The sequence below is a fragment of the Gopherus flavomarginatus genome, chromosome 4 (genome assembly GCF_025201925.1).
Source record: "Gopherus flavomarginatus isolate rGopFla2 chromosome 4, rGopFla2.mat.asm, whole genome shotgun sequence".
Classification (NCBI taxonomy): Eukaryota; Metazoa; Chordata; order Testudines; family Testudinidae; genus Gopherus; species Gopherus flavomarginatus.
This window is the reverse complement of record NC_066620.1, coordinates 182630110-182644341: the sequence shown is the minus strand read 5'-3', so window position 1 is coordinate 182644341 and position 14232 is coordinate 182630110. Positions and strand designations below refer to the sequence as shown.

The 14232-nt window shown below is 45.3% G+C and overlaps 1 protein-coding gene across 5 annotated transcripts in view; it reads right to left on the bottom strand.

The window, feature by feature from the left end:
- DCDC2C (doublecortin domain containing 2C) overlaps positions 1-14232 on the bottom strand; it is a 133250-nt gene that overhangs the window by 69425 nt on the left and 49593 nt on the right. The gene's annotated exons all lie outside the window — the stretch shown is intronic.

Genomic DNA, 14232 nt, shown 5'->3' with positions numbered 1-14232 from the left:
TGAATAAATACGAACTTTGGCTCAGCAGAGCACTAATAACTTCTAAAAGACTAGTACTACAAAAATGGAAATGAGACCAGAGCACAGACACCATAAATTTGGCCACTATGACAAAAGAATGGTATACCACAATAGAAATACCCAAAAAAACCTCTCAGAGATATGGGATGCTCACCTGGGAGTATTTGAATGACTCTATTAAATACATGGGCCTCCTCTTTTTCTTCCCATTCTCTCTCAACCAACTTCCTTCCCTCCCTGTCTTTATCCCCCTCCTCTGAATTTTGCTTCTATTTTTATCTTATTTTAATAAATTTACTCTAGCTTGTTGGATTTTTGGATTTTGGTTGTTTGTCAACTGAGTAATATAAATAAATTGATTTATATTTTAAACCATTCATATTATATATAACTAAATGTTTCAAGAATAGCCAAGATAAGGTAGCACATGATTAATATATTATGCAAAGTTTATGCATTATGACAAGTTTATATATAGTTTATGTTTTTTCTGTATATATATTTTAAAAATTTAATAAAAAGTTGATAAAAAAACAATAGGTTGTTTGCATCAAGTGTCCTATGGGATTTACCTTATTCATATTCTATAGATTCTTCTGCTCTGGAGTTTCACATCTACCAGATATTTTCACAATCAGAAAGCATCTCTCCTCATGCTTTACTGCCACAGGTAAATCAATCCATTAATCCCTTCTCCACTCTACCCACATCCATCTTCTTCTGTCATATTAGTTCTGAGCTCTTCATAATTCATCATAATCTTGCTTTCCAAAAAGATAATTCCCAATTCTTTTCTGTAGCTTATAGTCACAGCAACAATCCAATGTACAAAAAAATAATTATACTAGGGATGTCGATTAATCACAGTTAACTCATGTGATTAACTCAAAAAAATTAAACATGATTAATCGCACTTTTAATCACACTGTTAAACAACAACAGAATACCAATTGAAATTTATTATAAATATTTGGATGTTTTTCTATATTTTCAAATATATTGATTTCAGTTACAACACAGAATATAAAGTGTACAGGGTTCACTTTATATTTTTATTTTTATTACAAATATTTGCACTGTAAAAATGAAACAAAATAAATTCTATTTTTAAATTCACCTCATACAAGTACTGTAGTGCATTCTCTTTATCATGGAAGTGCAATTTACACGTTGATTTTTTTTTGTTACATAACTGCACTCAGAAACAAAACAATGAATAACTTTAGAGCCTACAAATCCACTCAGTCCTACTTCTTGCTCAGCCAATTGCTAAGACAAACCAGTTTGTTTACATATACGGGAGATAATTCTACCCGTTTCTAATTTACAATGTCACCTGAAATTTTTTAATCGTTTGACAGCCCTAAATTATAACATTTGCATCCCAGATCTTGACCAAATCCATCACCTCCATGTTTCCATGCCTATTTCCTATTACCATAAGAAAGTCCATCAAAATAACAGTAAATGTACCATAATGTATCCCCTGACTTCACTTCATATTCTTTGTTGTCAGTTAGCGTTTGTGTATGCTCTCTCTGTACATTGTACTAGCACCGCAGACGGCGGCTCAGCACACCTCGACAGTACCACCCAGAAAGACCACAGACTTGGTTTGATGGCAAAGGCACTCAACCAGGTTTATTGTTAATGAAGCATGGTCCTAGTGCCCTGGCTCAATGGTTACAGGGACACTAACACAAGTATGCCTGTTATAATGCACCAGCTCAGTCAGCAGCAGGACTTTCCACTGCTCCCAAAGGCCAGACAAAGATGCCCCTCCTGTGATTTCTCTTTTATACATTAATATAAACAAGTTACATATTCCCCCTGCCGTGGTTAATTACCACCCTACAACTTGTACCTGTTAATTCGAACACAACATCTCCATCCAGTGTACTGTCACCCCATCCCTGTCTTACTGAGGGTTGGTGTGTTCCTGTACCATCTCCCAGAAATGTACTTACATGAATATCAAGTACCCAATACTTAGAAGTGCCTGTGTTTTAGCAACATTAGCAATACTGTTGCCAAGTTCCAGGCAGTGAACTTGTAAGCATCTGCTTTAATATAGGGCCTGACTTCGGTTCAGGCTTCAGGTCTTACACCAGGCCCTGTGCTCCAGGCTCTCTTTACTACACCCCTGACATTTCATTTTCAGCCCATACACAAATCTATCAATACTGGAAAATAATCTTGTCCCTGCCTGCAGGTATATGGGATCTTGGGGAACAATTACCACACAGGTGGGGTGCCAATTAATTTCTTTATTAAAGGAAAAAGGAAGTGGTGGGAATTTAACAATGAAATGCGATGGAATGGGGTGTATAAGGTGTTTACAATAGACAATGATAAGGGCGGGGTTCTTATTGAACAGTGTAGGGAGTTTTAACAGTGGGGTACAGTAAGTGGTGTTCAGCACAATGGGATACAGTACAGTCAATAAGCAACTCAACTTTATATAGGAACAACTCTAGATACAGTGTGGAATGCAAAATAAAATGGTAGCTTCTATATAAAAATGGTATACAAAGTATATTAGAAAAATGGAGGCAACAAATGGGGTGTTATAACCACAAGTAACATGTGAGACACAGTGCAATAATACAATATGGGTGATAAGTAAAATTATGCAATGTAGAAAATTACTGACTTAATTTGTGAGGCTGTGATAGCAAGAGTGTACCTAAAAGCTGGGTCAAGAAGCGGGAGGGGGGAGGGGAGTAAGTGATTAGTGGTAACTAATGAGAGGAGAGTGCAGCTGCAAGCAGCGAGAGACTCTGAAGCCCTGTGGGGTGAAGCCCAGAGCAGCAGCCTTCAGAAGCCTGCGGGCTGCAGGTACGGGAGATAAGAGCAGCTGGAGCGCACTTAAGGGGAGTCTGGGAGCAGCAAGAGGGGAGGGCGCTGAACGTGTAAGCGATGGGAAGGCACGTGGAGAATCGGGGAGACGGCTGAGGGAAGAAGCAGGCTGCAGCAGCGGAGAGCACTTCAGGGAAGTTGCGGAGCAGCGGGGTGAAGACAAACGGAGCAGTATGATGGTGATCTTTCGTAGGGGAGGGGCAGTGGAGGAGCGGGGGCACGAACACAGGGGATACAGGGAGAGGCAGCAGAGAGGTGTAAAGAAGGGCTAGAGGGACACCCAAAAAAGAAAAGGGAAAGAAGCGGCAAAGGGTTTGGGAAGTTACACAGGGGAGGGGAGCAGCAAGGGGTTATCACAGGGAGACACGGAGAAGTACACAGAGGGGGAGATTGGAGCAGGGGAAAAACAGACACGGGAAAGTTCAGGGAGAGATTGGGACAGCGGGAAGACGAATTCAAGCAGTAAAAACCTTATCTATCCTCTAACTTAATTAAACTTATATAAATTACAAGCAGCTTATACAAAGTAATAAAACAGGTACAGAGTACAACCAGGCAATGGTTTTTTTAAATCTATCTTAATCAACAACAACTAGGCAAAACATCAAATATCACAATTCTAAGCAAACTATAACAAGCAACTATACGGAGCAACAAAACAGCGAACTATAACAAGGCAGGTGAAACTTACAAGCTCTACAAATCTTAGCAAACTATGACTTATTAAACTAAAAAGCAAAACCTATGGTGCACCTTATGCTATGGGGAAGTCACAGAGGCAGAGTGCTTTGTGCCCAGGATACAGCTCCCAAGGCAGCCCCCAAGGAAGCCAAGGGATGGTGGCTGCAGCAGTGGATACAGCTGAAAGCAGGGAGCAGAGCTTAGCAGCTGGCACAAGCTTATTTTTAGCAGCAAAGCACGGTGGAGTTTAAGAGAGATTTTAAGACACAGACCAAGGTTTAGCTTGAGTCTGTGTGCTAGGGAAACAGAGCCAGTAGCTAAAGTAATAAAATAAAAGTATGGAAAGTTTCACAGAGGGATTCTTACTAGTCCCCAAGGCAGCAGCAAAGGCAGAAGCAGCAGTAACATCAGAAGAAGAAAGGAGGGCTCGGTACGGTCTTGATAATCAGGAGATCTCTCAGGCAGCAATTCGTTCTTCGTGGGGGGAGGGGGTTAAAACCGGGGGTACGCTCAAAAATAAAACGAGAGCGGAGAAAGGACCCCCCCAAACCCCTGGCTGATTGGACCAGGCAGCAACGCAGGAACCTTTCTGATGTTTGTTTCAAAAATGTCTGTTTTTAAAGGCAAACTTAGGAAGTTTCCCGCCAGTGATCCTGATAGTGTCCCTCTGTCACAGGGGAGGAGGCACAGGGAAAAACTGCAGGTGAGCACAGAGACATGCCTGGGCAGAGTCCTGTGTAATAGGTGACTCAAAAGCACACGAGGCCTATGACTCATGCCCAGGATCTTAAAAACACAGTAGGTCTTGCAGCTCTGGACATTGCCGGCCCTACACCAAGCCCAGGTTCAACAAGGTGATAACAGGACTGTTAGTCACCCGATAGTATGCGAGGACCCAAGTAGTCAGATGCACACCTGTTATCTACCAGGTTGCAAGGGTGACCAAACGATAAAGGTTCATTTTTGGATGTTTAAGGGAGGAACAGTTGTGGCACAGTGTGCAGGCACTGACACATATGGCTTTACCTTAATGGTTTATTAGTGATACAGAAACAATATTGACTAACAACTCTATTTATACAAGGAAACACACAATATACTCATACAAAGAAAGACACAATATACAGTTAACCCAAAAAGAAAATCTTATTAACTTCCAAAAACAATTAATTACAAAGCATACTTACTAATACAAACCAATGCAAAAACATTACGGCCGGCAGACGCGTAAGCTCCACTGGAACACGAGAGCTGAGAGAGGCTTCGAGGTGATCAGGCTCGGTTACGGGTGCACTCAGGGAGCAAGTGACTCAGGTGCGTTCTCCTCTCTGCCTGCCAAACTGTGGGCAGGACAGATATACCCAAAGTGACGCCCCCGCCCCCCCCCCCCCAAGATCTAGTGAAGAAATCGCTGACAGCTATATGGGGCTTCTCGTCTACCAAATAAGGTAAAATTAACTATAGATAGGGTTTCGCCGAGTTTCCCCGAAGAGCGGGGGATATTATGTTGCAAGCTGTTTGCAAAATATCTGTAAAGTATCTGTAAAGTTGCAACAGAGCAGTCAAACTTCAGTCTTAGCCTTTACTGGAATGGTCAACCCTCAGCCTTTACTGGCAAAGACAATAACAGGAAACAGCTCGGTGTACGTGCTGGATTTGCATCTAAGCATGGAGGCCAGGGCAGACAAGCAGAAGCAAGCCTGGTGTTACAACATGCCCCCGTGCCCTGGCCGAATGCCCGTGGTTAGGGTGCCTAAACCCCCGACTCGGAGTCCGACTCTTCGCCTTCCCCTACAAGAGGGCGAGTTTCGGGGATGGAGGCCATGTAGGCCGAACCAACGGTGAGACGGATGCAAGCTTTGATACAGGCACATCCGAGACATAGCAAGACACATCCAACCAAAAGAGAAACAAAAAGGGACTGAAAATAGGATTTATATTGGCCTAAGCCAAGCCAATCGAGCCAAGACCAAAACCGAAAGGTCTCACGAGACTCCCTGACAGTGGAGCTCAGCGTCTGCAGGTCTTTAATAATAGAACTTAAGTTGAGAGAAATAGAAGGCAAAGAAACACAACACTTATCCTTAAAAGTTGGATACACTTCAGCGAATTTTTCACAAAAGTTGGGAGCTTTTAACAAATATTGAATCATTAACCTATTTTGAACAACATAGTTAGACAAATCATTTAACTGCTGATTAATTAGCGAAAAACCTTTGGCCGTAGTATTAGATAAAGTTTCTATGGCCAAGGACTGAAACAAAACTTGATCACATAAAATCATATAACCGATGGGATTAAAGGTAACTAGAGAGGTGGTAAGGGATGAAACGGCTGTTTTAAACCGAGTCCACCACCCGAGGGACCGGTGGACGCAACCGGGATGGGAGCCAGGGGCTTTTACATAGACTCCGCCCCCTGACAAATAAAGAGTGCCGATGGTACAAATTCCCCGTGGGTTGGGGGGAAGGACCGCAAAGGACACATTTCCACAGATCCAAAAGTGACCCGGCCTTAGAGGAGGGAAAAAGTTAGCACACTGGCCCTGGGCCCGGTGCTGTCCCGTGCCGTGGGTGTGGAGATACGTGTCACCTAAGGAGGAATCGAAATCCTCGGAGCTGAGGGAGCTTAATACCGGGGTAGAACAATTTACGGGGGGGGGGGGGAAGGACGGAGGAGCAAAAAGGGCAGTTTGATTGAGAAAAATCCATCGGGTACAATTGGGATAGGCTCCTACCCATGTGGGATAAGAAGTCTGGGTATTACCAGGAAAGATTGAACAATGAGAGGCGGACACGGAAGCACTAACTTTGACTGGGAAAGGGAAGGGATTGCGATCAGAGGTATTGAGATAGGGAAAAACATGTGCAGGCCACTGTTGGGAACAGTTATTCCACAACGAGTTATGGGCCCACTGCACAAAGGGGGAAGAACAATTTACAGTGGTCAAGTTAAACAAAGTAAAATTATACACAACGGGTACAAACACGAAGGGGGTGGGGGAAGAGGGTGACAATGGTGCAGAGCAGACGAGGCAATTTTGCGAGGAGATCTTGGAGACGTTTGGATTTCCTCCGAGCTCCTGGATCCAATAGGCTGCAAACCACATTTGAAGACCCCTGGGGCCCAGGGGGTTTGGGGGTAGCCACACATCACGGTCCGCGACTGCCACGGTTAGCTAATAAAAGACATAAGCGAAAAAGGGAGGGCCTTAACCGGCCACTAGGTTAATCCAATGATTACTTAGAACGCTTACTGAGCCAATTGCGGTGAACTAGGAGTTCATCGGCCTGTTCATTGCTGACCACATAGGTGTTGGGATATTTTCCGGCCTTGAGTACAACTGCTTTATAGGGCTTACGTTGACCGGAAGCCTGGGGCTCCATTACCCAAACGGGCTGCTCTGGTTTAAACACAGGGACCCAGGGTTCTCTTTGAAGGGGTGCAATGTGAGGCCACCTGGAGTAGCCGTCGTTAAGGGCAATGAGAACCTGGGGTAGGAACGTGCTCCAGTTTTTAAAGTCATCATTGGGATTGGCCGTGCGCAACATGGTTTTAAGAACTGCGATTTTGCGGTCCACTACGCCATTGCTTTCTGGGTGATACTTGGTGTGAATGTGGAGAGAAGCTCCCCACCCGAGAATGAGCCGTTCAATGTGTTTGCTGGTGAACGGAGGCCCTCCGTCTGCCTGAACCTCCGTGGGTGTGCCCCAGGCGGCGGCCGTTAGTCTTAAGGCCCCAGCGACAGTGGCGGCAGTAGTTTTATTAAGGGGGACACAGTAGGTTTATCGTGATCCCAAATCTACTATAACCAGGGCTTTCGGATGCCGACGAGCGCCTGGTAATGGCCCCATAAGGTCAATTTGCCATGTACTACCAGGAGCGAAATATCCCGCAGCATAGGCTGAGCGTTCGTAGCGGGGCCGATTCATGGACTTAACCTGCACGCACTTTAGACAAGATTGCACTATGCTTTCACACTGGTGGCGCTTCACCTCTGGCGTAATATTGGTGCAGGCTGACAATTTGTTATACAGCCTGCCGGCAGGCAAGTCACCCCATTCTTCATGGAGCCAGCGAAGTAACGGTTCTGCCTGCGGGGTCGATTCCACTGTACACACTTGGGGGGTCTGAGCCTCCCTTATCTTTTGATCTAACTTGGAGTCTGGTCGATGCAAGGGACAATGAGTGACAAACCAGGGTAGGGAAGATTTTCGCAGTAAGGAGAAGATGTCCTCCCAAAGGGGCACAAACGCAGAGGGGTGAGCCTCATCGATCAAAATGCTTAAACAAAACTGTGAATCAATACCCAAAACAACCTGCTCACTAGCAGAGTGGGCTTTGACCACATGCTGAGCTGCTAAAAGGACGCCTTGCACCTCGCTTTGCTGCGCAGTGCAGGATGAAGGCAGATGCTTCACTTCAAAGTGATCGCATTTAGCACAAAGGACTCTCGCCCGTGGGGCCGGCGAGGTGCCCCCGTCAGATACGATCCACGGGTTATACTTTGTCTCAATACATATCGGTTGGCCTCGTGGAGGAATTAAAGCATCATTTCGAGACACCAGTTTCCACCCCTGCCAAGCCACCTCCGCCTGGAAACACAAAAGCTGCCAAGTAGCAGTGGTACCATGTAACTCAGGCGGAGGGGTGCTTGTGAGCCATGGGATAAGATGAACGCGGGGTCCTGACAGAGTATCCGTAACAGAGAGTGGGGCCCAGTGACGCGCACTGGCCGCAGCTAATAACATCTTTCCCACCAGTCCATAGTTGTATTGGGGTCCGACCATGCGGTGGGCCCAATTATAAACAGTTTTGCTTTGCTGTAATACAGAATACCCTACATGGTGCGCTGTAACGAACAGAGTGATGGTAAGGGGCTGGTGCGAATCAAACCGGGCAAGGTGGGGGTTAGAGGCAAACCAGGCGGCCAATCTTTCTAAGCTTTGCTGTGCTGAAGTGCTCCATACCTCTTGATTGCGTTTGGAAGAGATAGGGGCTTGTAAGGCTTCTCTGTCAGGAGTTAGCTTTGCTGGGAGAAAGTGGCAGTGATAATTGAGGAGACCTAATAACTGCTGAAGCTCTTTTTTATGTTGAGGAGGGGTTTCCACCCAGGGATCCAACACACCAGCCGGGGCTTGGGTATAGATGGTGGGGGTGAAATGGAAGCCCAAAAATGAAAAGCACTGGGAGGCCTGTAGGTGGCTTTTTGCCGTATTAATTTGCCACCCGACGGCCTCTAATGCGTTGACAACCATTTGGGTGGTGTTTTGGACTGCCTGACAATGGGACCCACACACGATAATATCATCTACATAGGGTAGTACACTTACATCTGATGGGGGCTTCACCTTTTGCAAGGTGATGTTGAGATGGGACGCTGCCAGTACCGGGGAGTTACAAAACCCCTGCGGGCAAACTTTCCATTTATATTGAACGCCTTTAAAAGCGAAGTTTAAGATTTCTTGTGCGTCCTGTAGTAGAATTTGATAAAACATATCTTTTAAATCAAGAGTACATGCCCACTGATTACGTGCATCGCTTAGTTGCCGCTGGATTTCGGGGATGGTGACTGCACTGGCGAACGCGATATGCTTGACACGGCTGTTAGCCTGTCTATAGTCAATGACAAGATGATATTTAGAGGGGTCGCCAGGCTTGGGAATGCCCCAGCCCGGGGACAGAAAAGTCGATGCAGTGGCCCTTTCAATTTTTCTTTCTTTTAAGAGTTGAACGAGTAACTCTTCAATGAGGGGGAGCCCTTCAGGTTTAGTGGGAATGCGGGAAAATTTCCAAGGCTGGGAGTTGATAACTTCGGGGATATAGGGGGAATGACTGCCTACTGCTATGGGGAGGGCTTGCAAAACAGAGGCCTGCAGTTTAAATCTCTTAATGTCTGAAACTCCTAACAAATTTTGCGCTCCCACCAAGGCTTTTACTTTTCTCATATATTTTCCATGGGCGATAGTAACCCAAACTACAGGTTTTTCTTCTACACTATTAAGACCTTGAACGAACATAAATGAGCCTGTGGGGGTGTGGGGAACCTCGGACTTAATTACACTAATTTGGGTGCCGGTGTCCAACAAAAAGGTAATGGGGAGGCGACTATCGACCAACAAAGTTGCATAGGGCCGTTTGTCGGTGGGGGTCCTGGTTTGGGCCGGGGCGCACCCGGCCGTTACTCGTTTTTTGACTTGACATAGTCTCCCAATCTTTCCAGCCTAGTTGCTTTGCAACTGTCTGCTGTTTGGTGTTAGACATTTTACGCAACGCCTCTTTGGGGATTCCCTTGTGAAGGAGGAACCCGAAGAGTGCCCTTTCGGCTTTGGTATGCTCAGGATAATTTTTCGGGGCTTGGTTGTCCCCTTGAGCCGCCATGGCCAGGAGTACTGAGGGAGGCGTCGTTTCCGGAAATTGAATCTTGCTAACAGCCTCGTATAACGTAACCACGGGGCGCCCTATGGTGGCATGTAACATGAGAGTTGCCCCGGTGTCAAGTTGGGGACCCCCTTCCAAAGCTAAAGTAAGAGCGTCCATTGGCACCGGAATCTGGGAAGGATCGGCCACAAAAATGAACGGCAAATTACTTTGTTGTTGCTGCTGGTTAAGATTTAGCGGAAATTGATTCGGGTCCCAAAGTACTATGGAGGCGCCGGCAATGCCCCATATTAAGTCATGGGGCGTTTTAAGGCTGCCTGGGGGAACATACATGCCTTTAAAGCTTCCCCTCATAGCGAGGATGGCTGCCGCCGGGATAGTAACTGGCCAAGTTCCGTTGTTTAATAGAGCGTGACCACGGAACCCCTTTGACCAATTGGCCGTTTTAGCCAAGACGGCGGCCTCCTCCCTATCTTCTACTTCTGCCCCATGGTCCAGGGCCACACGGCCTAGCCACGCCAGGGGTGGCTCATTCTCCCTACGCTGGGTTTCCCTCATAAAGTCTTTTAACTCGGCTTTAGACTGGGTGCGATATTCGGTTGTGGTGATGGTCTGACCCGTGTTAGAGTCGACCTTGCTCTTAGTCACAGCAACGGGCATGGCTTCTACTCTAATCCCTTCCTCTACTGCCGGGGAGGGCCGTGGGCAGAGCGGGGTATGGCGAATGCTGAGACGCCTCATAAGGCGGGGGGGGAAATCACTGTCGCTGCTGGGGGGGGTTTTCTTTACCTCCCCTTCCTCGCTTGCCTCGCTCTTGCTACCCGTGAAGGAATCTGAGGCTGCTTGCTTTGCTGCAAACATAGTGCCTCCGTGAAGCACAGCACAGAGATCTAATGCTTTATTTAACACACAGAACAGAACAGTGGAAACATCCTCTGACTTATATTCGTCTGGTCCAAGTTTTTTAGGCTTTTTGACTTTTTCTAGCTCTTCTAACAGGTGGGTTAATAGTTTGTGAGCCGGATCGCCGCCTTGTACCCGCGGTGGGGGAATAAGTTTGGATATGGCGCCTCCTGATTTTTTGACTATACGACTGCACTCTCTCCAAATTTGGGAGGAGGATTCGGTCCGATTGTTCTCTGCGGCCCCCGTGCACTGAGGCTGCAGGGAATTATCGGCCGGCTGACACCTGAACGTTGGGTGACAGTGGAGGAGGCACCCTACGGCGGTTAAGGTTAATGGTGTCGTATAATTCTTGGACCCGGAGCCCGACTCAATAGAGCAGACCCAATCTAATTTAGGTTGTTCTGATTGTCGGCTGGCCACTAGATGAAATTGCAAATGCTGAAATTGCTCGAGCTCAGATTGTTTGCGGTCCACAGTGTGCCATGGACATGATCCATCCTCGAAACATCCTGTTCGTGACGCCATGTTAGTCACCCGACAGTATGCGAGGACCCAAGTAGTCAGATGCACACCTCTTATCTACCAGGTTGCAAGGGTGACCAAACGATAAAGGTTCGTTTTTGGATGTTTAGAGGGGGAACGGTTGTGGCACAGTGTGCAGGCACTGAGACGTATGGCTTTACCTTAATGGTTTATTAGTGATACAGAAACAATATTGACTAACAACTCTATTTATACAAGGAAACACACAATATACTCATACAAAGAAAGACACAATATACAGTTAATCCAAAAAGAAAATCTTATTAACTTCCAAAAACAATTAATTACAAAGCATACTTACTAATACAAACCAATGCAAAAACATTACGGCCGGCAGACGTGTAAGCTCCACTGGAACACGAGAGCTGAGAGAGGCTTCGAGGTGATCAGGCTCGGTTACGGGTGCACTCAGGGTGCAAGTGACTCAGGTGCATTCTCCTCTCTGCCTGCCAAACTGTGGGCAGGACAGATATACCCAAAGTGACGCGCCCCCCCCAAGATCTAGTGAAGAAATCGCTGACAGCTATATGGGGCTTCTCGTCTACCAAATAAGGTAAAATTAACTATAGATAGGGTTTCGCCGAGTTTCCCCGAAGAGCGGGGGATATTATGTTGCAAGCTGTTTGCAAAATATCTGTAAAGTATCTGTAAAGTTGCAACAGAGCGGTCAAACTTCAGCCTCAGCCTTACTGGAATGGTCAACCCTCAGCCTTTACTGGCAAAGACAATAACAGGAAACAGCTCGGTGTACGTGCTGGCTTTGCATCTAAGCATGGAGGCCAGGGCAGACATGCAGAAGCAGGCCTGGTGTTACAACAAGGACTAACCCTTTGAACAGGGCAGTGGTCCCACTTAGCACGCAGCACAAGTGGCCATCCCTTTGAGAAGGGCAATGGCTCTTGGTAAATAACTTAAGGGGCCCTCCCTTTGAGAAGGGCAGTGGCCCTGGTAAACAACTTAACAGCCAGGGAGGGGCGGCCACAGGAGGAGAACAAAAACAAAATGGAGTATGGGGACAGCTGTAAGAAACAAAATGGAGTAGGGGGATAGCTGTAACTGATAAATCCCATTTACTTGAAAGAAATTTTTTTAACTTTCAACTTTAGGGCTGTTAAATTGTTACGTTTAGAGAACAGATAAAGAGAAAATTTTAAGTCTGCTGTTTTCTTTGCCAGCACCTCCACAGTATGAAAGCTTCTGCAACGTTACTAGAGTCCCAAAGCTGCTGTGACTTACATCAATAAACTCATGGGAGTTGCATCAAGACTCAGTTATGGCAGGACTTGGGCTCTAATCTCTGAATGTACCACAAGCATCGAAAGGTTTTGTGAAATCACTGCAGAGTTATTTCTTGTTACGGTAACTGGTATGCAGCACAAAGTGCCATAGATGCAATATTATCAGAGGGAAATAAGTCTGGAGGATTAAAAGAGGAAAAAAATCAGCTGTGCATATAATATCTGTAGAAAAATCTCTTTGCAAGTATATTAACTCACTTTAGTCATGAGAACGTTTACTTTTTATATTATAGACTTCCACATGAAGAAAAATTGAAAAGATAAGAGCTGTTATATTTAGAGAAGAAACAAAGAAGAAGGAATATGCTAGAGATACATAAAATAACAAATGGTGCAGAGCAGGTATGTCGAGTGCTGCTGTCTACCCTTCCTCATAATACAAGAGCAATAGAATTATAAAACTGATAAAAACCAACCATTGTTTTACACAACATAAGATCTACAGGTTGATTATATTGTCATAAGGCGCCACTGAAGCCAAGAGTTTAGTAGAATTCAAAAGATGATTATTTATTTATATATAGTTTATACAGATAATGAAGGCATCCAGTTACATTAGACAGTGCACACAATTTATGAGAGATAAAAAGCCAGGGAACAAGGCAGGAAACAAGTTAGGACAAAACTTCCTCTATGGGTAGGTTATACCACAATTGTCCATCAGAGTTTCTAGTACTTTCCTCTGAAGCATCTGGTACTGGTCACTGTCATAACCAGGATGGCAAACTAGACAGATCACTGTGGAAATCTTGAAGAGACTAGTGAGCCCTTGACTCCTAGGAGTCATGCTGCCACTTGTGAACTTTAGGAGGCTCATCGGAAGCCTCCTGAATCCACACAAGCTCTAATAGGTTCCTCAGAGAACCTTCATTTGACTCATTCAATGGATCAAAATATAGTTGTCAACCCCTCTGATCACCTAGCACCTCAAATCCCTGCTCTTTCAGCCACCTCTCATTCCATATCCCTCTGCCCCATGCAGATCTCTAAAAGTCTTCGAAGAGGACTCCTTTCCTATAAATTTGGGATGGCTGAGAAGGGGGGCCTGGAAAACAGCAGGTGTCTTAGATGCAGCATAACTAGAGTGCATTACCCTCATCTTGCTCACAGACATTAACACAGACTTTTGCAGGGTACCCTGGAGAGCCACCAACCCAGCATTCCTTATAAGTTATGTTTTTTGCCTGTCAGTGCAATTACTTGGACAAATAAGAAAACAGTGCCAGAATATTTCTATTTTATAGTAGTATCAACAGAGCTTCAATGTATTTCCTGCCTTTTGAATGTATTAACCATTGTGTTCTCTTAACATAATTTTAACTGAATTATTAATCATTATAAAACAGCCAAAGAGACATAGGTGCTTTACAGACATAAAATAAGATGGGTCTCCTTCTCAAATTATTATTTGTATTGCAACAAAACAAATTAGTATCTGGTCCTATTGGAGCACAATAGGGCCTGATACTAATTCTTTTTGTTGCAATACAAATAATAAGTCCACTGATGAGCAGATACTCCCTGTTTATCAGTAGGAGTGAGA